This window comes from Rhinopithecus roxellana, chromosome 4 (assembly GCF_007565055.1).
Source record: "Rhinopithecus roxellana isolate Shanxi Qingling chromosome 4, ASM756505v1, whole genome shotgun sequence".
Taxonomy (NCBI): Eukaryota; Metazoa; Chordata; class Mammalia; order Primates; family Cercopithecidae; genus Rhinopithecus; species Rhinopithecus roxellana.
Window position 1 is genome coordinate 145,087,417 of NC_044552.1, and position 22,406 is coordinate 145,109,822.

Genomic DNA, 22,406 nt, shown 5'->3' on the forward strand with positions numbered 1-22,406 from the left:
AATCATTAAGAAGTCAGGAAACAACAGGTGTTGGAGAGGATGTGGAGAAATAGGAACACCTTTACACTGTTGGTGGGATTGTAAACTAGTTCAACCATTATGGAAAACAGTATGGCAATTCCTCAAGGATCTAGAACTAGATGTACCATATGACCCAGCCATCCCATTACTGGGTATATACCCAAAGGATTATAAATTATTCTACTACAAAGACACATGCACACGTATGTTTACTGCAGCACTATTCACAATAGCAAAGACTTGGAATCAACCCAAATGTCCATCTGTGACAGACTGGATTAAGAAAATGTGGCACATATACACCATGGAATACTATGCAGCCATAAAAAAGGATGAGTTTGCATCCTTTGTAGGGACATGGATGCAGCTGGAAACCATCATTCTTAGCAAACTATCACAAGAAGAGAAAACCAAACACCGCATGTTCTCACTCACAGGTGGGAACTGAACAATGAGATCACTTGGACTCGGGAAGGGGAACATCACACACTGGGGCCTATCATGGGGAGGGGGGAGGGGGGAGGGATTGCATTGGGGAGTTATACATGATATAAATGATGAATTGATGGGTGCTGACGAGTTGATGGGTGCAGCACACCAACATGGCACAAATATACATATGTAACAAACCTGCACGTTATGCACATGTACCCTAGAACTTAAAGTATGAAAAAAAAAAAAAAAGAAACTCCTTGATGTTAATGGTGCTCAGAGGTGACCTTCCTTTAAGAAAGAACAGCAAAGACAGCAACAATCCCTATTTCAAGCTTTATATTATCCGATCAAGGCCACATAAGCCATTTATTAACCAAGAGAAAGTGCTTACACACTGAATGACCCTTTACCATCTTCATATCAAAGAGGGACACAGTAGAGATTATACTCAGAATACAAGGCTACCACCACACATCAACCTGAAGAAGGCGCTATACCAGCCTCACCAAAAGGAATTTAATATTAAATATCATTGTTTAGGGCATTTGGAAAATCCAATTATTTGTCCCACTACCTTAAAAAGGATATATTTTTATAAATCTGGTTATATACAGTTTTATTTAATCCTATGAATAAAAAATATAGAAAGGCCATAAATAAGTATTAAATTATCTTAATTTGATAACATTCACACAACTTAAGAATTTGAGGCCATAAAAAAGGAAAAAATTATAAGAAAGAAATCTCACTACATTTTACATTTTCCTTAACCTATTTCCAGAGCATTTAACTTTCTTATTTCAAAAACATATCTCATACCATGTAGGTTTCTCCCCAGATATAAAATGGACAAAGAAATGAGCACTTTTACCTTATCAAATGACAATAATCTTTCCATTTTATCACATATACAATGAAATCAAATTTATGGATTCCCATTCTTATGTTTGTAAATATGAATAAGATAATATTTCAATAATAGTCTTTATTTTATGGGTCAAGTCAATGTCAGAATATAAGTCCAAGTAACAGATAAATTATTTGTCTGTAAACGATACATTTTCTAACATCCAAATGTTTCAAAAATACTTCAAAGTTTATAAATACACTTCTGCATTCATTCTCTTGATACAGTTAAAAATGGGGGAAAGGGGGTACATATTTCAAAGACTAGTTTGCATTTTCCTTTTTTCAGACACACACACACATACAAACAGACATACTTCTTATTTTCTACTAGACAGGAATTCAGTAAAAAAACAAGAATTTGTCTGTGGCTTTTCAATTATGAGATTGAAATGTAACAAACTTGCCACACTTACTAACCTCCACATCACAACAATTAAGTTAAACAATCTTGGCCCAGATCTGGGGCACGTAAAAATAGCAGACGGGTAACAGGATAACTAAACTTCTGTCATGCTATTCTGATCAGCCATTTTGTCTGCCTAGAAGGTTATAGGGAACTTCCACATTCTCAAATTATTTCAATCTTCATTATCAAGCCAATTCGTTATTTTAACTTCTCCAAAACAAAAATGTGTAAGAATACAACAAACTTACATATAATTTGATTATAAATAGATATGTATAATATTAAGTGAATGAGTATAATTTCTACTGCACATAAACCTTCTCCAAATGTATTCTTTCAAGCTTCCAAATTCAAACCAGTGTTTTCCTTAGGCTTGGATTTTTGAAAACCATTTTGTTTCTGAAAGCCTTTGCTGGCTTAGCAAATCTTATCCATTAATGACCTTTCTCCATTAGAGGGATGAACACGAGACTGAATTAGAAGAAGAAAAATGTGTTAAATCCCTTAAGGCTGCTTTTCCAAATTCTTCCTCTAAATATTTTGCTCTTCTTAAAATGCTTTTGACATGCTCACACAGATCCAAAGGCCTTCACTGCTGCCTAGCCTGGAATTTTATTTCTGTGATAGGTAAAAGAAGTAAAGCAAGATGCATCAACAAAACTGCTTGATAAATCTTCAAGGAAACTGGTTTGAAAATGTTTTCACTTCACCAGCTCAAATGCGTATTGAAAATTGTTTTAGCAGAACGTAGCAACATATCTCAATTTAAATCCTAAACTGGAAATGCGGCAGAGAAATTAGCAGTTGTTTCCCCTATGAAAGCACACAAATCACCTCTAAAACTCCACTGTTATTAGAGAGAAAGCATTATCCTCTAGTACACCATTTGAAGCAATTTAATAAGAGTGTCCAGTTGGCTGGCACTAACGTAACATGAGTTCCCTAAAGTGCAGCTATTCAAAAAAGAAGCACCCAGACCTTTAGCCAAGAAAGAAATCTCTTATTGGATGATTTTAAACTTGGATTGATTTTATTAAGGTCTCTTTCACACACACAAAATTTAACACACCCTAGAAAGCCAATTTCTCATTAGCAAAGAAGATTATTTTGGAAGCAACAAAAGTATTTCAGATCATACTCTCATTTCTTCCTTTTGTGGGCCCTATAGGTGAATCACCCCCAATACAAATCCGCCACTCACACTTAGTTATGCCATTATGCTCTCTTGTTTCATCATACCCAATCATACCCAAACACTAATTCATTTATTCAAACAAACAAATGAAAATAATAAATATTATATAATAATCTGTAAAATATTATAAATATGTAGACAAAGAAACAAAGCCAACAGGAGACAGACTGCTCTCAAACAGAACGTTTAACCTCCCTGAGTTTCTTTCAAAATCTGACATCCTCAGAGGACCTAAAAAAGCTAAAATTAAAAATGTAGTTTTCAGAATTGTCAAAACTACCTAAGTGTACAAGAAGTTTAGATAATTAACATTTCAAATGATATTTTGGTGAGTTAGTCACATTTAAACATTGAAGTTATTAAAGCTAAAAACCACATTTAAAACAGACTTTCGCTTCACTCTGTAAAAAGCTAAATACAAGTTGATTTTTTTTTTTTTAACGACATATTTTGCTTTAGTTTACAATGGACTAGTTGCGGGGGAATGAATCCAATGGGTAATAATAACACAAGTGGACCATGTCTTCCCAAGATACTGTGCCACCTCACTGGCTATCAAACCTGTGAAGCCGTTATAGTCTCATTTCTTCTGAGAGAAGAAGCCCGCAAGGCAGTGAGCTATTCCTGGTATTTCCTCGATCCCAGAGGCTGGCTCTTCATGCTCTAGCCAGTTGTTCCTCTTCTCTCAGTCCTGCTGTGTATACATCATAGCTCCTGGGTGTTTCTTCATAATAACCTGACCTGCCATACAGACAACGATTCTGATATCCAGACTGGCCTGAACAATTGAAGTAGTATCATTGTCCTGGATAACCAATAATTGGAGCGGAAAAAAATGCCTGCACGTGCTTCCCTGATACTCTTCAGAGGCCCTTAAGTGTGCACTAATGCAACAAGAATCCCAGCCAGATGCCCAGTGAAGGAAGTTCCTGATGAGAATAAGTGAAAAGGCACAAGTGTGGCCCGACAAGCAAATCTGTTTAGTACAAGGAAGCCCAAAATGTTGACAAAGCCTCCAAGGCAATGATGGTCGTTAAGAATCTCTAAAGCAAACAAAACTCCTGGGAAAACCTACAGCACAGTACCTTCCGAAGCCAGGTTCTTCCAGAAATTAAAGAAGATTGCAAGAGCAGGTACACCACCCCAGGGAACAGGGAAAATGTGGTGATGACACAGGCAAACCATCTACTTCCCAGTCTTCTTTCCAGATTATTCCTTTCCAGAGTGTGGACATCATATTGAAATACAAATGCCAATCATCAGCAATGGTGAGCAGGAAAGAGCAGGCAATGCTGCCTGCCAGTCTTTCTGCTAGTAACTCCTCTCTGCCCTAAGGCAAGGAGAGGTGGAAATGGTGGAAGTGAGAAGAAAAAAGAAAACAACTCCACTTGTCAAAGAAGAAGGCTGAGGCAGAAGTAAATGAATTGTCCAGCATCACCCACCCAGCAAATGGTGGGCCACAAACAGAACTAGGTCTAACCGACTGTGGAGCCTGTGTTCAATGCACTTCCATGTAGGAGGAGGCTAAAGAGAGTTTAACGAAAAAAAGAAAGTTTTAAAACATATCTTGAATAGCAGACAAAGTATGGTTCATGCAAACATGGGAAGGGCATTCTAGACAGAACAAACCTTTTCAATACCTCTTCATTTCAGCCTCAGATTCAATACCTCACAAAAAAAGAACATGTTTAATATAATTGTGGTACCTACAAGAAAACACAGAGGGCTATAACATATAATGATGTCAAAATAAGGCTAAGATAATCCAAATTTCAGGAAATTTTCAATCCTGAAAACTGTTTATGCCTATAAAAAAAGAAGAAGGGTATGGAGTTAAAATATATGCTTTAAAAATGTTCTTGTAATAAAATAGAGATTATTTGAAAAAAATCAACCTCCTTAAGCAAGCACGTGTTCTGCTAGCATGACCCAATGACCCATCCACTCTGCCTAAAACTGAAGGCAATTATGGAGCCTTGGGGTTCTAGAATGTCTACAGCCACATCTGAACTGCATTTAGAATTTACATCACTTTCAGCATCAGATGTCAGAGGAATTTTTTTTTTAAGATGGAATTTTGCTCTTGCTTGCCCAGGCCCGAGTGCAATGGCGTGATCTCAGCTCACTGCAACCTCCGCCTCCCAGGTTGATGCAATTCTCCCGCCTCAGCCTCCCGAGTAGCTGGGATTACAGGTGCATGCTACCACGCCTGGCTAATTTTTGTATTTTTAGTAGGGACAGGGTTTCACCATCTTGGCCAGGCCGGTCTCGAACTCCTGACCTCATGATCCACCTGCCTCAGCCTCTCAAAGGCGTGAGCCACTGTACCTGGCCAGAGGATCATATTTGTTCCAGCTGAGAACCAACCTAACCCACCAAAACTATCTGCCTCACTATCACGGAGCCACAGAAGATAGGAGTAGGAAGTATATAAGAGGGTGCCTGATGGGATCCCGTCCTGTAACCAGAGAGGTCAGGGGCTTACCCCTCATGACACACAGTTGAATGGTGCCATAAATCAAATCAGGATCCATGTCTCCTTACCTAGCTCTCCTCCTACTCACAAGACTGCCTCTTTTTAAAAAACTGTTTTATGGAGGTATAAAATTCACCTACCATACAAATTCACCCACATGCCTACCATACAACTCACCTACCATGCAGTTTACCCATTTAAATTCACCTACCATATAATTAACCCAATTAAAGTTTACAATTCAATCATTTTTGGCCCATTAATAGATTTTTTAATTGTGGTAAAAGATATATAACAATATTTGTGATTTCAGCCATTTTAAATCATACAATTCAGTGGCATTAGTTACACCTACAATGTTATACAATCATAACCACTATCTATTCCCAAAACTTTTTCATCACACTGAACAGAAACTCTGCAGTCAGTAAGCAGTAAGTCCCCACTCCTGCCAGCCCCTGGTAATAGCTAATCTACTTTCCGTCTCTATGCATTTGCCTATTTAAGATATGTCATGTAAGTGGAATCATATAATATTTGTCATTTTGGGTCTGGCTTATTTCATTTAGTATAATGTTTTCAAGGTTTCATCCATGTTGTAGCTTGTATCAGAACTTCATTCTTTTTTAAGGGTGGAAAATATTGCATTGTATTTATAAACTACAGTTTCTTTATCCGTTCGTCTAAAGAGGAGCACTAGTTGACCACTTTTTGGCTATTCTGAACAATGCCACAATGAACACTGGTGTACAAGTATCTGAGTTCCTGATTTCAGTTCATTTGGGCATAGATGCAGGAGTTGAAATTGCTAGGTTAATATATGGTAATTCTATGTTTAGATTTTTGAGGAACCAGCAAACTATTTTCCATAGCGGCTGCATCGTTTTACACTTTCACTATAATGCATGAGAGTTCCAATTTCTTCTATCCTTGCTAACATTTGTTATTTTCCTTTAAAAAAAAAAAAAAGGCCGGGCGCGGTGGCTCAAGCCTGTAATCCCAGCACTTTGGGAGGCCGAGGCGGGCGGATCACGAGGTCAGGAGATCGAGACCATCCTGGCTAACACGGTGAAACCCCGTCTCTACTAAAAATACAAAAAACTAGCCGGGCGAGGTGGCGGGCGCCTGTAGTCGCTGCTACTCCGGAGGCTGAGGCAGGAGAATGGCCTAAAACCCGGGAGGCGGAGCTTGCAGTGAGCTGAGATCCGGCCACTGCACTCCACTACAGCCCGGGCGACAGAGCAAGACTCCGTCTCAAAAAAAAAAAAAAAAAAAAAAAAAAAAAAAAAAAAAAAAAAAAAAAAATAAAAAAATAAAAAAAAAAAAAAAAGTATAGCCATCCTAGTGTAAGACTGACTTTGAAAACAGAAACTACCAAACGAAACCCCCAAACTTAGAGACCTCCTGAAGACTTTCTGAATGAGTTCAAGTTTAACAGCATGCTAACCTGAAGAAGCTGGGGTTCAGAAATTGCTTTTTCACATTTAATCCATACCATATTGCCAAATGATTGATTTACTCTCAAAATAATTATTTTCAGAATTAAATGTAACCATTAATTCCATCTTCTAATTTTAGTTTATTTACTTCTTAACCTATTTTCTTTTCAAAAAACAAGCTTTTTTAAACAATGCATAGGAATATAGGAAATAATGTTCTTCTACTTTCGCTTTCTAGAGCTGCTAAACTTAAACTGAAAGAATGTTTCTAAGATTTACAGGCATCTGACACTGTTTGAAACCTTTCCTCTAGAAATATATTTTGCAAAAAAAAAAAAAAAAAACCTTTTCTATCAACCATATTATATGTGTTGCAAATGTGGAAAAACAGACTCCATTTATGGGGGTAGAGACTGTAAACCTTACATACAAACACTTCACTTTGAATTTTTTCCCTGGAGTGAAGATTTTCATTAAAATTGCTAGCAATGTCATAGAACAAGGAGGGATTACTTAGGAGACAGTGAATTAGTCATAATGATATGAGTCACCGTCATGACAAGCCAACAGAAAACTATTTTTTTATTGATTGACAAAAGGCTAACCTTATGACAGAAAATTTCTATGAAATCAAATTCATCTCTTCATTATTATCAAATAAACATTATGTTCTACAAACTGTCTACAGAAATCTCAAGAAAAAGCAACTATTTCATAAACATATAATTCTAGATGTATGAGCCTCGAAAAAAATGGGGAAAACATTTTGAATGTAAACATCATTCCAGTGATTTGACCTTCAGACTTTCTCATGACAAGTTCTACTTGTCAAAATAGCAGCAAAAATATGTCCTTGCAAGACTGCTAATTATTCAAATAATATTTTTCTCATTTTAATTACTTTATTATTTTCCTCATGTTATGAGGGATCTTCCTCATAAATTCATAGAATAAAACAATATCCAAAAAACAGAAATTTTCAAACAAAAAAATGTATAAAATATCCGAGGAAAAAGAGACCAACACTTTAAATACCTAAATATCTCCCCGTATGCATATGTAGAAATGTTATGATTTTCTATAGAGCTAATGTAGGAAACCTTTCACTGTATGCCATGTGTCTTCTAAGATCATGACACTGGGTCATCACAGTCAAATAAAAACTGTATTGTGAGAGAATACACATTGATATGGTTTGTCTGTGTCCTCACTCAAATCTCATATTGAATTGTAGCTCCCATAATTCCCATGTGTTATAGGAGGAACCCGGTAGGAGGTAACTGAATCATGGGAGTGGTTTCTCTCATACTGTTATTGTGGTAGTGAATAAGTCTCATGAGATCTGATGGTTTTACAAGGGGTTTCCCCTTTCCTTTGCCTCTCATTCTCTCTTGCCTGTTGCCATGATAAAGATGCTTTTGCTCTTCCTTCATCTTCTGCCGTAACTGTGAGGCCTCCCCAGCCACGTGGAACTGTGAGTCCATTAAACCTCTTTTTCCTTATAAATTACCTAGTCTCCACCATGTCTTTATTAGCAGCATAAAAACAGACTGATACACATATATATTAATATATATGATAATTCAATAATAAATGGAAAAGCATCAAGCAGTGAATGAGCACTGTAAAAGCCAATGATAACATTCTGAAGCCAACAACTCCAGCGAATCAAAAGGACCAACAATACAGTTTGGCTTGCTTCCTTACCTCAATTTAGTCCTCTGTGTGTCAGGGCCCATACGACACCTTGCGATAGGCAAGACCCAGACAACAACAATCCACATACGTTAAGGCACTGGTCTTTCCATTCTGCCAGACAGGAGAGTCCCTAGGTGGCATCAAAGAACAACGCAACCTGGAAAAACTCATGGGTCAAAGAAAAGTGTCTCCAGCTCATCAGGATTAGACATCTACAAAACGTTAGATAACCTTCAGGGCCACAATGAACATCCCCTCAAACAAAGCTGCCAAGCCTTGTTTACTACACCCCATCATTTGGAGAATCACTGGAGCAAAGACTCTCCCCCTCTTTCTCTCCTCTTCATTTTCAGAACCCACCTCCTTCAGGCTGTTCTACTTTTTTGAACATTGAAACCTCCCTCTGTCCTGTATCGTTGAATATTCTTTTTCAACACCCTTCTCTGGACCTGTGGTGACACAGGCCGCCATCTTGGAATTCTCAGCCACAGAGTCTGCCTGCTGTACCAGTCTGGGCCCCCTGCACCATGTGGGTCAGTCTCTTTCTATCATTTCTCTTCTGGATTCTCTTTTTCCATCTTTTGTTTCTCTTCTTAAAACTTCCTATATAATGTCGATAATATACTTTAAAAGATTTCAACATACAAAGTGTAATATGCTTGTGTTATAGTTTAAGTCAGAAGCTTCAAACACTTGTTCATGAACTTCTAAAAGAATTTCTGTGCACATTTTAAAGTTGACAATTGATATTTATCATAAATTTAAATCATCAAAGAGATGTAATTTCTAGCATATTGTTAAGGAGTTGCAAATTTAGCTCATTCAATTAATAGAAAATGCCTCCTCTGGTACCTAATTAGCAAAAGTAGTCCTCACTGTCAAACTAATCAGCCAAAGCAGATTTATTTTCTGACAAGATGAGTCTGACTTGGTTTTGGATTTAAAAACCATGTTACAGGTGTTTCCAAATAACATCTCACTTCAGAATTCTCATTCTAAGATAGAGGAATGGATGGATGGATGGATGGATGGATGGATGGATGGATGGCAGGCAGCTGGACACAAAGCCTTGCCCTAGATACAACAAGGCACTAGTCATTTAAAAAACATTTTAAGGAGTGTTCCTTGTTTTGCATTCTTTTTTTTTTTTTTTTTTTTTTTTTTTTGAGACGGAGTCTTGCTCTGTCACCCAGGCTGGAGTGCAGTGGCTGGATCTCCGCTCACTGCAAGCTCCGCCTCCCGGGTTTACGCCATTCTCCTGCCTCAGCCTCCCAAGTAGCTGGGACTATAGGCGCCCACCACCTCGCCCGGCTAGTTTTTTGTATTTTTTAGTAGAGACGGGGTTTCACCATGTTAGCCAGGATGGTCTCGATCTCCTGACCTTGTGATCCGCCCGTCTCGGCAACCCAAAGTGCTGGGATTACAGGCTTGAGCCACCGCGCCCGGACTGTTTTGCATTCTTAAATTGTCCTCTTGTTTGATGTCTCACAGCAATGCAGCACAGTAAAATTTGGGGAGAGTGAGCGGTACGACTTTCTTTTATAAAGTGGAAAAGAAGAATTATGAAAGGAAAGCTAAGCAAGGAGACAGCTAGGTTGCTATCTTGAGTGCCTTAACCACTAGAAAAGCTTGCCACAGTCACAGTAAGACACACATATTCCAGTGTGCAAACCACACTAGAGGCTCACATTTGTCCCAACCCAGTATAACACTTCCAGAGAAGTTCAGCTATAATTTAATTAGAAAGGCTAAGCTCCAGAGTGGGCCACTGCAAAGGCATCAGTTATCTTTATTTTCATCAACACCAGAGACTTTGTTAAATAATCTAATGAATGTGAGAAATGTGTTTTTACTGTGGCTTAATAATTGGCATAATTAGAATGTTCGAAATATCCTACCACTGGTGACTTTAGTGTTATTCAATGAACAAGGATTGGTCAAAATATTTTCTAGACATGCCCCACCATTGATTAAACAGAATATGAAAATCTAGTGAGTCTGGGAGGCTAGATCCCTAAAGGTCCTATGTTCAGCCATTGGCTGGAGGATTTTAGTTATCTGCTGCTGGTTATAAGACTAAATCCTCTCCCTAAGACAATATTGTCTAATAAAAATATAATGCAAATCACATACATAATTTTAAAAGCTGCATTAAAAAAACAGGTAGAATGAATTCTTAGTAATATGTGCTATTTATTTATTTATTTATTTATTTTTTTTTTTTTTTTTTTTTTTTTTTTTTGAGACGGAGTCTTGCTCTGTCGCCCGGGCTGGAGTGCAGTGGCCGGATCTCAGCTCACTGCAAGCTCCGCCTCCCGGGTTTATGCCATTCTCCTGCCTCAGCCTCCGGAGTAGCTGGGACTACAGGCGCCCGCCACCTCGCCCGGCTATTTTTTTGTATTTTTAGTAGAGACGGGGATTCACCGTGTTAGCCAGGATGGTCTCGATCTCCTGACCTCGTGATCCGCCCGTCTCGGCCTCCCAAAGTGCTGGGATTACAGGCTTGAGCCACCGCGCCCGGCCAATATGTGCTATTTAACCCAATATCTCCAAAACATTATCATTTCAACATATACTCAATATTTTAGAACATCTTGAAAATACATTTTATAGTCTTTTTTTCTTACTATAAGCCTTTGAAATCCTGGGTGTATATTACATTTACAGCATCATCTCAATTCAGACGATCTACAGTTCAGGAACTCAGCACACAATGCACCAAATTATACAGCTCTAGAATATTGCTGCATTTACTTTAACTGACCTTCAAAAGGACACAGAGCTACCGGGCGTGGGGGCTCATGCCTGTAATCCCAGCACTTTGGTAGGCCGAGGTGGGCGGATCACAAGGTCAGGAGATCAAGATCATCCCGGCTAACATGGTGAAACCCTGTCTCTACTAAAAATATGAAAATTAGATGGGTGTGGTGGTGCATGCCTGTAGTCCCAGCTACTCGGGAGGCTGAGGCAGGAGAATGGTGTGAACCTGGGAGGCGGAGCTTGCAGTGAGCCGAGCCGAGATGGAGCCACTGCACTCCAGCCTGGGTGGCAGAGTGAGACTCCATCTCAAAAAAAAAAAAAAAAAAAAAAAAAAAAAAAAAAAAAAAAGAACACAGAGCTGTAGCTTACCTTACCAACTTTATAATGCAGGCTGTATGAACTGTTTTTCAAATTGTCTTATGTCACTTTGTAAGACTTCTAGTCAAATAAATGGACATAATAAGAACTGGGGGCCAGGCAAGTGACTCACACCTGTAATCTCAGCCCTTTGGGAGGCCATCCAGGGAGGATCCCTTGAGCTCAGGAGTTCAAGATCAGCCTGGGTAACACAGGGAGACTCCGTCTCTACAAAATATCAAAAAAGTATCCAGGTGTGTTGGTACATACCTGTAGTACCACTTATTCAGGAGGACTGAGGTGGAAGGATTGCTCGAGCCCAGGAGTTTGAAGCTGCAGAGAATCGTGAATGCACCACTGCATTCCAGCCTAGGTGACTGAGTAAGACCTTGTGTCAAAAAAAAAAAAAAAAAAAAAAAAAAAAAAGAACTGGGACTATTTCAAACTCTTTGTTATGTTCAGTTGCCTTAAGTTTTATATTTTCTAGTCATTGAATAAAAATTAGTTGTACAACTATTTTGTGAAAAACATTGTACAAAGAAATAATAACATTTACAGAGCATCTACTATGTGTCAGTCCCAAAAGAGATCCAGATGTTGCTTTCAAGGAAGCTGTGGTCCGGCGGCCTGGGGTGAGTGCGGAAGGGACTAAGACAACAGAAAATTATAACTAATATATCAGGTATAGATACATTCATAAATTCATAGAAAAATATGTCTTGATGGGGATGAGAAGTGGATCAGGGAAAGATTTGACAAACAGGTTGCATTTGAGCTAGGCCTTGAATTACTATGTTTGAGGCACGTAAAAATTGTTAGAAAGCCATTTGTAGAAAAGAGAACAGCTACAGCAAAGTCCTAAAAACATGATGCAGACACAACTGTGAAGAGGTTCCTTTGGCTGGATGGTTTTTGATCAGAGATGTGATGCCACTGAATTTTGGAACAGGCTGCATTTAAATTGCAGAGGACTTTGACGGCCACAGCAAGGGGTTAAATGAGTAGGCAGTGTGGGCCACTGGCTTTTCCTGAGCAAGAGCGTGACATGATCAGAAGGGTGCTTTAGTGAGATTAATATGAAAAATGGACTTGTGGGGAGGGAGGCCGGAAGAAAAGTAAGACAGTTTGAGGCTTATTAGAATTGCCCGTGCTAGACATCAGAGAGCCTGAAAGAGTAGAGGAGTAATGAGACAGGAAAGGGGGAGATGGACACAATGGGTATTGAACTGAAGAGAGAAGGTTGCTGCTGGGACTTGGTGAGGTGGGTGGGCATGATCATTATTATACAACCTGCCTCCCATTCTATTCTCAATTAGACTCTATGGCTCTTAAGAGACAAAATTTTATTTATTAGTGCTTTTGCCTCACATATTTATCATTTATTTGTGATGAGAACACTTAAAATCTGCTCTCTATGCTATTTTCAAATATACACCACATTGTTATTAACTATAATCATCACCTTGTACCATAGATCTCTTGAAGTTATTCCTCATGTCAAACTATATTCTTTGACAAATATTACTCCAAGTGCCCCACCCTCATGCTGGGACTGGACTACCGAATTATTATAAGAGTAATGAAGGACAGGCCGGGCACAGTGGCTTACACCTGTAGTCCCAGCACTTGGGGAGGCCGAGATGGGTGGATCATTTGAGGTCAGGAGTTCAAGACCAGCCTGGCCAACATGGTAAAACCCTGTCTCTACCAAAAATACAAAAATTACCTGGGCGTGGTGGCGGGCACCTGCAATCCCAGCTACTCAGGAGGCTGAGGCAGGAGAATCGCTTGAACTTGGGAGACAGAGGTTGCAGTGAGCCGAGATCATGCCACTGCACTCCAGCCTGGGTGACAGAGCCAGACCCCATCTCAGGAGAAAAAAAAAAGAGTAATGAAGGAGAAAGGGAAGTGCAAAAACTTCTAAAACTTTGGTAACTTAAAGGATGGTGTCTCTCCATTAAAAAATAAAAAGTGTGAAAAAAATTTTTAAGCACAGAAAGAAATTGATTAAGGAAAGAAATTCCTCTTTGCACCAAAAAATATGAGAGATTAGCAGGATACTCAGGTGAACTTATCAAGGAAGCCCGGTGTGAAAGGAAAATAAATCTTGGGGCCCCAAAAATCACTAAGCTAAAGAGAAAAGTCAAGCTGGGAAATGCTTAGGGCAAACCTGCCTCCCATTCTATTCAGTCACCCCTCTGCTCACTGAGATAAATGCATATCTGATTGCCTCCTTCGGAGAGGCTAATCAGATATTCAAAAGCATGCAACCATTTGTCTCTTATTAACCTATGACCTGGAAGCCCCCTCCTCACTTTGAGTTGTCCCGCCTTTCTGGACCAAGCCAATGTTCATCTTACATATGCTGATTGATATCTCATGTCTCCCCAAAATGTATAAAACCACACTGTGCTCTGACCACCTTGGGAACACATTGTCAGGACCTCCTGAGGCTGTGTCACGAGTGCACGCCCTCAACCTCGGCAAAATAAACTTTCTAAGTTAACTGAGACCTCTGTCAGATATTCAGGATTCATACCAGGAAAATGCAACATTAGAACTGACAGGAGAGCGTCTTCACACTAAGGAGCTCAAACTCTCACAGGGGGCTAGCTTTCCCAGTGTCCATCCATGAGAACTGTTTAAAAGTATATTTTCATGCATAAATACAACCATTAAAAAAGATACTAGCAGGCAGGGCAAGGTGGCTCATGCATGTAATCCCAGCACTTTGGGAGGCCCAGGTGGGTGGATTGCTTGAGCCACCAGCCTGGGCAACATGGCAAAACCTCATCTCTACAAAATAATACAAAACTTAGCCAGGCATGGTAGCACACTCCACGGTCCCAGCTACTCAAGTGGCTGATGTGGGAAGATCACCTGAATCTGGGGAGGTGGAGGCTACAGTGAACCGTGATCGCACCACTGCACTCCAGCTTGTGCGAGTGACATCCTGTCTTAAATAAATAAATAAATAAATGATATTAGCCAGGCATGATGGTCCACACCTGTAGTCTCAGCTACTCTGGAGGCTAGGGTGGGACAATTGCTTGAACCCAGGAGTTTGAGGCTGGAGTGAGCTATGGTTGTATCACTGTACTCCAGCGGGGCAAGAGAGCAAGACCCTGTTTCTAAAAAAAAAAAAAAAAAAAAAAAAAGGTAAAAAAATGATATTAAGGTACATATAATGAATATGTAAAGACATGGAAGGATTTTCACCATGTATTAAGGGGTAATAAAGCAGGTCATTAAAGAATATACACAGTGCTTCATTTATACATATGTGTACGTATGACAGAAAGCCAAGAGCCAAAATGTTAACACTCTATTTGTAAATTAGAAGATTCTGAGTGACTCTTATATTCTATTATTTGTTAGCCATATTTTCTAAGTTTGTAATAAATACGTAATACCTTCTGTAACATTTTTTCTTTAATGCACTCATCTTGTAAAAGGTGTATTTTTCTCCACTTTAATGAAGACAAGTAGGAAAGGAAGAGAATTTGTCGCTAAAAAATAAACTGGGCTGACACAAGATCTGTCTGTCTGCGAGTTTGTCTGCTTTGGTGGAGGATGTTAAGAATAAGGGAGACTTCTGCATATCTGTAGTTACATGCAGACAGGAAGGATCTAGGAGGAAGGAAGATACTGCAGATGCAAACACTCAACCAAAAACAAAAAGAGCTCCCAAATCCCAAAGGATGGGAGAGAGAAATGTACCATGAGCTAAGCTCCTAAATTGGATAAAGCCCACATATTTCTAAAAATGAAACTTGCCAGGTTACATTGCTTTATTTGCACCTGCCTGTCCAGTGGGTTTTCCACTTGGAGCTAATTCTCTCTTCAGATAGAGAATTAATGTAAATAACTGTGTTTATGGAGGTCACTTTCTTCCCAGCTTCCAGTCTATTCACTACAGAAACACCATGGAAGAGGGAGCTGAATCACTTAAAATACGCTTTTTGCAATAAATTCAAGTATTTTAAGACAAAATAATTAGTTATTAAAATGGTAAGAAGGCCGGGCACGGTGGCTCACGCCTGGAATCTCAGCACTTTGGGAGGCCAAGGCAGGGTGATCACTTAAGGTCAGGAGTTCAAGACCTGGACAATATGGTGAAACACCATCTCTACTAAAAATACAAAAATTAGCCAGGCGTGGTGGCCCGTACCTGTAATTTCCACTATGCAGGAGGCTGAGACATGAGAATCGCTTGAACCCAAGAGGCGGAGGTTGCAGTGAGCTGAGATTGCGCCACTGCACTCTAGCCTGGGTGACAAAGTGAGTGAGACTCCATCTCGAAAAAATAAATAAATAAAATAAGAAGAAAAAAATAGAAGATTAAGGCAAAGCAAAATGCTACCCACAGATCACACCAAACTACCTAGACTTTCTCCAAAGTCTAATATTTTATTCACTTTCAGAAAAAGAACAGAAACCTGGGAAAAAATGAGGAGCATCTGTCCTTTGCTTATGTACTTTGATGAAATGCCAACTACTACTATAAATAGCATTTTTTTTTTTAATAAGAAGAAATGGAGTATTTCAGAAGTGGTTTTTGGGTTTTTTTATATTGAGTGTTTTTGTCTTTATTTGGACAAAATTTTGTCTTTATTTGGTTTTAATATCCACCATAACAAGTTAAAAACAAAATGTGAGTTCATAAAAAAGGAAGAAGAGTCATTTCAATAATTAAATTTGTAAAATTGCATGTCCGCTAAAATACAATCCTTTGTCCAAGAAAAATATTTATAATAAGCAGGAAAAACAAGTCAGAAAGGAACACTGCATTCCCCTTCAAAACTCAGGGCTAAAACTTTGTTCCCATGACTTCACAGTTTAAAAATTGGCCCATAAAGCACAGAACTCTTTGCCTAAAAGGGTATAAATTGAAAGTTAATAAATAAAAGAATTGAAAGGTTTAGTCTCATATTGAAAAATGCATATTCTTATTTTTAATTTTCATAACTATGAAAAAGTTCACATAAACTACTAACACTTTTAGTTTGAGACAAAGTCTCACTCTGTCACTTAGGCTTGAGTGCAGTAGTATGATCACGACTCACTGCAGCCTTCACTTCCCAGGCTCAAGTGATTCTCCCACCTCTGCCTCCCAGGTACCTGGAGGGCATACGCCAACATGCCTGGCTAATTTTTGTATTTTTCTGTAGACACGAGGTTTTGCTATGTTGCCCTGGCTGGTCTCAAACTCCGGGGCTCAAGCAATCCGCCCGCCTACACCACACAAAGTGCTGGGATTACAAGCATGAGCCACTGCTCCCAGCCTTGCTAATGCATTTTTTAATTAAAAAGCTTATTCAGGTAGGGTTGGACAAGGGGGTCAGATAAAATCCATTACCTGAGCAAAAGTGCAAGAAACCTCATTTACAGGCCACTCCCCTTCCTGATGATCATGTTAACTTCCTGTCACTGTTAAAAATTAGGGTTCTGGGCTGGGCGCAGTGGCTCATGCTTGTAATCCTACCACTTTGGGAGGCTGAGGCAGACAAATCACCTGAAGTCAAAAGTTCAAGACCAGCCTGGTCAACATGGTTAAACCTTGTTTCTACTGAAAATACAAAAAGTAGCCAGGCGTCAGGGTGTGCGCTTGTAATCCCAGCTACTCAGGAGGCTGAGGCAGGAGAATCACTTGAACTTAGGAGGCAGAGGTTGCACTGAGCTGAGATCGCACCTCTGCACTCAAGCCTGAGTGAAAGAGCAAGACTCTGTCTCAAAAAAAAAAAAAAAAAAAAAAAGATTATATTTTGCCCCAAATCAGCACTATATTTAACAGTCTACTGTGAGTCTGACATTTATTTGCCTTTAAAAGAAAAAATTTGTAAATTCAGTCTATACTATCACTGGGTACTGCGAACTTGCTAATTATATCTTCAGTGTAAAATAGCTCTTCCTCTCATTTGTCTTGAACATGTACTGGTCTTTTAAGCATGAGAAAGTCCAGATAACAGTTGAAGGTTGGAAGAATAAGTTTATGTTTGCTTTTCTGAAATAATTAAGCTTAGAGCTGGTAAGTATGTCTTCTTTCCACTTTCATCTTTTTAGAGTGAAGAGTACTGATCACTTGAGTCAGTTTTACAAAAGTAACAAATGCATTTGCTCCAGGACTTGGGTTTCCTTCACTGGAATACCTTCCACTGTTAAATCATTTAAGTAGGAGACCAGAATCTCAGATCGTAATCCATGTGCACAGTCAACATGGCTTTGCAAAAGAAGGATAATGTTCTCTGTTTTCTTTCTTGTTTCTTTGCTAATGACACCCCAAAACCTAGCATTTTTCTGCATTGCAGCACTACAATGGCATCTTTTAGGAACACTAGAATTACTCCCTTCCCTAAGCCTATGGACTGTATAAAATATAAAATATAACCAATGATCACAAATTTTTCTTGGAGGTTAGCAAGAATGAATCAAACAAAAATTTGGATGAATGATCTTTCCTCAAAACTTTAGCATTTCCTCTCAAGACAAGAGTAAGCTAATCTCCATTACCTAGGGTTCTGTCAAGGAGAAACAGGATCTGAGTAGAAAGCATATGCAATGATATAACCAAAAGCACTGAAAGCAGAATCTCAGAGATACATGTACATCCATGTTAATAGGAACGTAATTCAAAAAAGCTAAAAGATGGAAGCAACCCAGTGTCCACCAACAGATCAATTAATTAGCAAAATGTGGTATTTACATAAAATGGAATAATAACTAGCCTCGAAGGAAAGGAAATTCTGACACATGCTACAACATAGATGAACATGGAAGACAGTATGCTAAGTGACACAGCCAGTCACATAAAGAAAACTACGGTATGATTCCACTCACATGAGGTACCTAGAACAGTGAAAGTAAAATGGTGGCTGCCAAGGGCCAGGAGGCGAGGGGAGTGAGGAGTTGTTGTTCAATGCAGCAGTCCCTAACCTTTTTGGCACCAAAGAGAGACCAGTTTTGTGAAAGACAATTTTTCCATGAGCGGGACAGTGTGGGAGGCAGTGGGGGAGTGGTTTCGGGATGAAACTGTTTTACCACAGATCATCGGGCATTAGTTAGATTCTAATAAGGAATGTACAATCTACATCCCTCACATGCATAGTTCACAATAGGGTTCGTGCTCCTATGAGAATCTAATGCCGCTGTTGATCTGACAGGAGGCAGAGCTCAGGAGGTAATGCTCGATCACCCACCACTCACCTCCTGCTATGTGGTTTGGCTCCTAACAGGCCACAGACTGGTAGCGATCTGTGGCTCAGGGCTTGGGGACCCCTGGTTTAATGGGTATACATTTTCAGTTGTTCAATAAGAAAAGAATTCAGGAGAAGGATGGTAGTGATGGTTACATAACAAGATGTACATACACTTAAAATGGCTAAAATAATAAATTTTATGTTATCTATATTTTACTAAAATAAAACAGTAGAGAAAAAAACATGTAATAAACATTTTTCATGTCCATTTCACGTGTGATTTTTTTTTTTTAAGAAAAGAGATTAATTTATCTCAACTTTTCATATATTCCCCAATAAGACAAATGGAGAAACTAGTACTTGGTTCCAATTTTGTCTTTTAAAACTCATATTTTCAACCTATCATTCTTTCAGAATATAATTACAGGTAACCTGAATTCTAGAATCAGATTGTTTTCACGAATATGACCATGCCTCTAGAAGTGGTATTTAAGAGAGAACTAATTGCTGAAACTCACTATGGTAGACACTCCTAGTTGCCTACTCAAGCGTCCTTTCTCTCCTTCTCACTTACAAGATTAATCCCATTTTTTCCCCTGTAGCAAGGCGGCCAGTTAAAATATTCACCTCGCCTTGCAACTAGAGATAACCATTTGGCCCAATTCTGCCCAGAGGAGGGGAGAAGTATATTGGGTGGAAGACCCAGGAGAACTATTAGTTCCCTGATAAAAATTAACAGACTTGGCTGGCATGAACATCTTGCCCTGGGCCTTTCCGCTCCCTCCAGGAAGACAGAAGCTTCCAGTTTCCCTGAGCAGGTAACCAGCCCTGGGTTGCCTAACTACAGACTGAAGCTTACTTGAGAAAAATGAGTTCTTTCTTAATTAATCTTTAGTAAAAGGGTTTCTCTTACTTGCAGCTAAACTCAATCCTCACTCAATCTGGCGCCACTGAGATGAGTCTGAGGAAAGAAATTCAGGAATATTTCTGGTCTACAAGTTGGAGTTGGATGTTCCAGCTCTGTAAAAGGAGTGTTAATAAGGCTGAAATGGGCTGGGCACAATGACTCATGTCTGCAGTCCCAACACTTTGGGAGGCCGAGGCAAATGGATCGCTTGAGCCAGAAGTTCAAGACCAGCCTGGGCAAAATGGTGAAACCCTGTCTCTACAAAAAGTACAAAAATTAGCTGGGCATTGTGGCATATGACTGTGGTCCCAGCTACTTGGGAGGATGGGGTGGGAGGATCGCTCGAACCCAAGAGTTCGAGGCTGCAGTGAGTCATGATCATATCACTGCACTTCAGCCTGGGTGACAGAGTGAGACCCTGTGTCATGAAAGAAAATAAGATAAAATAAGCCTGAAATGCAACAGTCCCCAATCACATGTCCTATAACTCTGATCTAAGATGTAACACTGAAGGACAGATGACTGGAATAGTGAGATGCATGCACTAAGGATGCTATCGGAGCATCCATCCATAAATCATGTTTTCTCATAATAAAACTGACATTTATTAAATGCTTTCTATGTGCCAGACACAGGGCTAACCACTTTGTTGTACACATTATCTCATTTAATCCCAACAGCTTTATAAGGTAAAACCCAGCTCCCAACTACTTTATTGAACTGCTTTTTGACTGCTTTATGTCTTGAACAATTTATTTTTCTCCTATATACAAAGGGGGTAAAAGTACAACCCTTAAACAATTGTTATGAGAATTAAAGGTAATAATTAGCATGCGGCAAGAGCCACATGGTTAATTCTCAATAAAACCCAACTGTCATCATGGTCAAAAAGAATAGCAGACTGCACAAATTCCCCGATAAAGCAAAACATCAGAATCCCCTGGAGAACTGTCTTAGAATACAGACTCCTTGACTCCAGCCAGGCTTAAGGAATCAGATGGGGCCCAGTCATCCAGAGATGTGAAGGAATCTGGTCTAAGGGAAAAGCAACTGCTATATTCTCAAGATACTAAAAACTTTACCACTTCGTCACACCACATCATCACAAAGCTTACCTAAGCCACATATAGGAATCCACCCTGTGCCCACACAACTGCCTTCACAGAACCTACATTTAAAAGTATGCCCTCTGTTTTTCCCGAGATTTAAGAACATCTCTGTAGCTTATGTGAAATTGCTTTAAACAAAAGAAGACATACATGTGGCCAACAAGCATACTTAAAAAAGCTCAACATCACTGATTATTAGAGAAATGCCAACCAAAAACACAATGATACACCATTTCACACCAGTCAGAATGGCTAGTATCAAAAAGGCAAAAAATAACAGATGCTAGCAAAGTTGAAGAAAAAAAGGAATGCTTACATACTGTTGGTGGGAGTGTAAATTAGTTCAAACATTGTGGAAGACAACATAGCAATTCCTCAAAGACCCAAAGACAGAAATACTATTTGACTCAGCAATCCCATTACTGGGTATGTATTAGTCTGTTTTCACACTGCTGATAAAGATATACCCCAAGACTGGGCAATTTACAAAAGAAAGAGGTTTAATAGACTTACAGTTCCATGTGGCTGGGGAAGTCTCATAATCATGGTGGAAGGCAAGGAAGAGAAATCACATCTTACATGAATGGCAGCAGGCAAAGAGAGGGCTTGTGCGGGGAAACGCCTCTTTATAAAACCATCAGATCTCACGAGACTTACTATCACAAGAACCACACAGGAAAGACTTGCCCCCATGATTCAATTACTCCCACTGGGTCCCTCCTATAACACCTGGGAATTCAAGACGAGATTTGGGTGGAGACACAGACAAGCCATATCAAGGTATATACCCAAAGGAATATAAATTGTTCTGTTACAAAGACACTGCAGCACTATTCACAGTTACAAAGACTTGGAATCAACCTAAATGCCCATTAGTGCTAGACTGGATAAAAAAAATGTGGCACATATACACTATGGAATACTATGCAGCCATAAAAAGGAATGAGATCATGTTGTTTGCAGGGACATGGATAGGGACATGGATAGAGCTGGAGGCCATTATATTTAGCAAACTAACACAGGAACAAAAAGCCAAATACCGCATTTCTCACTTTTAAGTGGCAGCTAAATGATGAAAACACATGGACATATAGCAGGCAACAATATACACTGGGGTCTATTGGAGGGTGGAGGTTGGGAGGAGGGAAACAATCAGGAAAAATAACTAATGGATACTAGGCTTAATACCTGAATGATGAAATAATCTGTAAAGAAACCCCCGTCCCGTGATATACATTTACCTATCTAACAAACCTGCACGTGTACCCCTCAACTTAAAAGTTTAAAAAAGAAATCCTTCCACAGGAAAAAAAAAAAAAGGAAAGGAGAAAGAGAAAAAGAGAGAAAGAAGAAAGAAAGAAAGAAAGAAAGAAGAAAGAAAGAAAGAAAGAAAGAAAGAAAGAAAGAAAGAAAGAAAGAAAGAAGAGAAGAGAAGAGAAGAAGAAGAAAGAAGAGAAGAAGGAAGAGAAGGAGAAGGAAGGAAGGAAGGAAGGAAGGA

At 39.3% G+C, this 22,406-nt stretch overlaps 1 protein-coding gene and 1 pseudogene across 1 annotated transcript in view; both read right to left on the reverse strand.

The window, feature by feature from the left end:
- The window catches only part of UTRN (utrophin), a 603,735-nt gene that overhangs the window by 492,249 nt on the left and 89,080 nt on the right, over positions 1-22,406 (reverse strand).
- Positions 3,512-4,271, reverse strand: LOC104675350 (annotated as a pseudogene).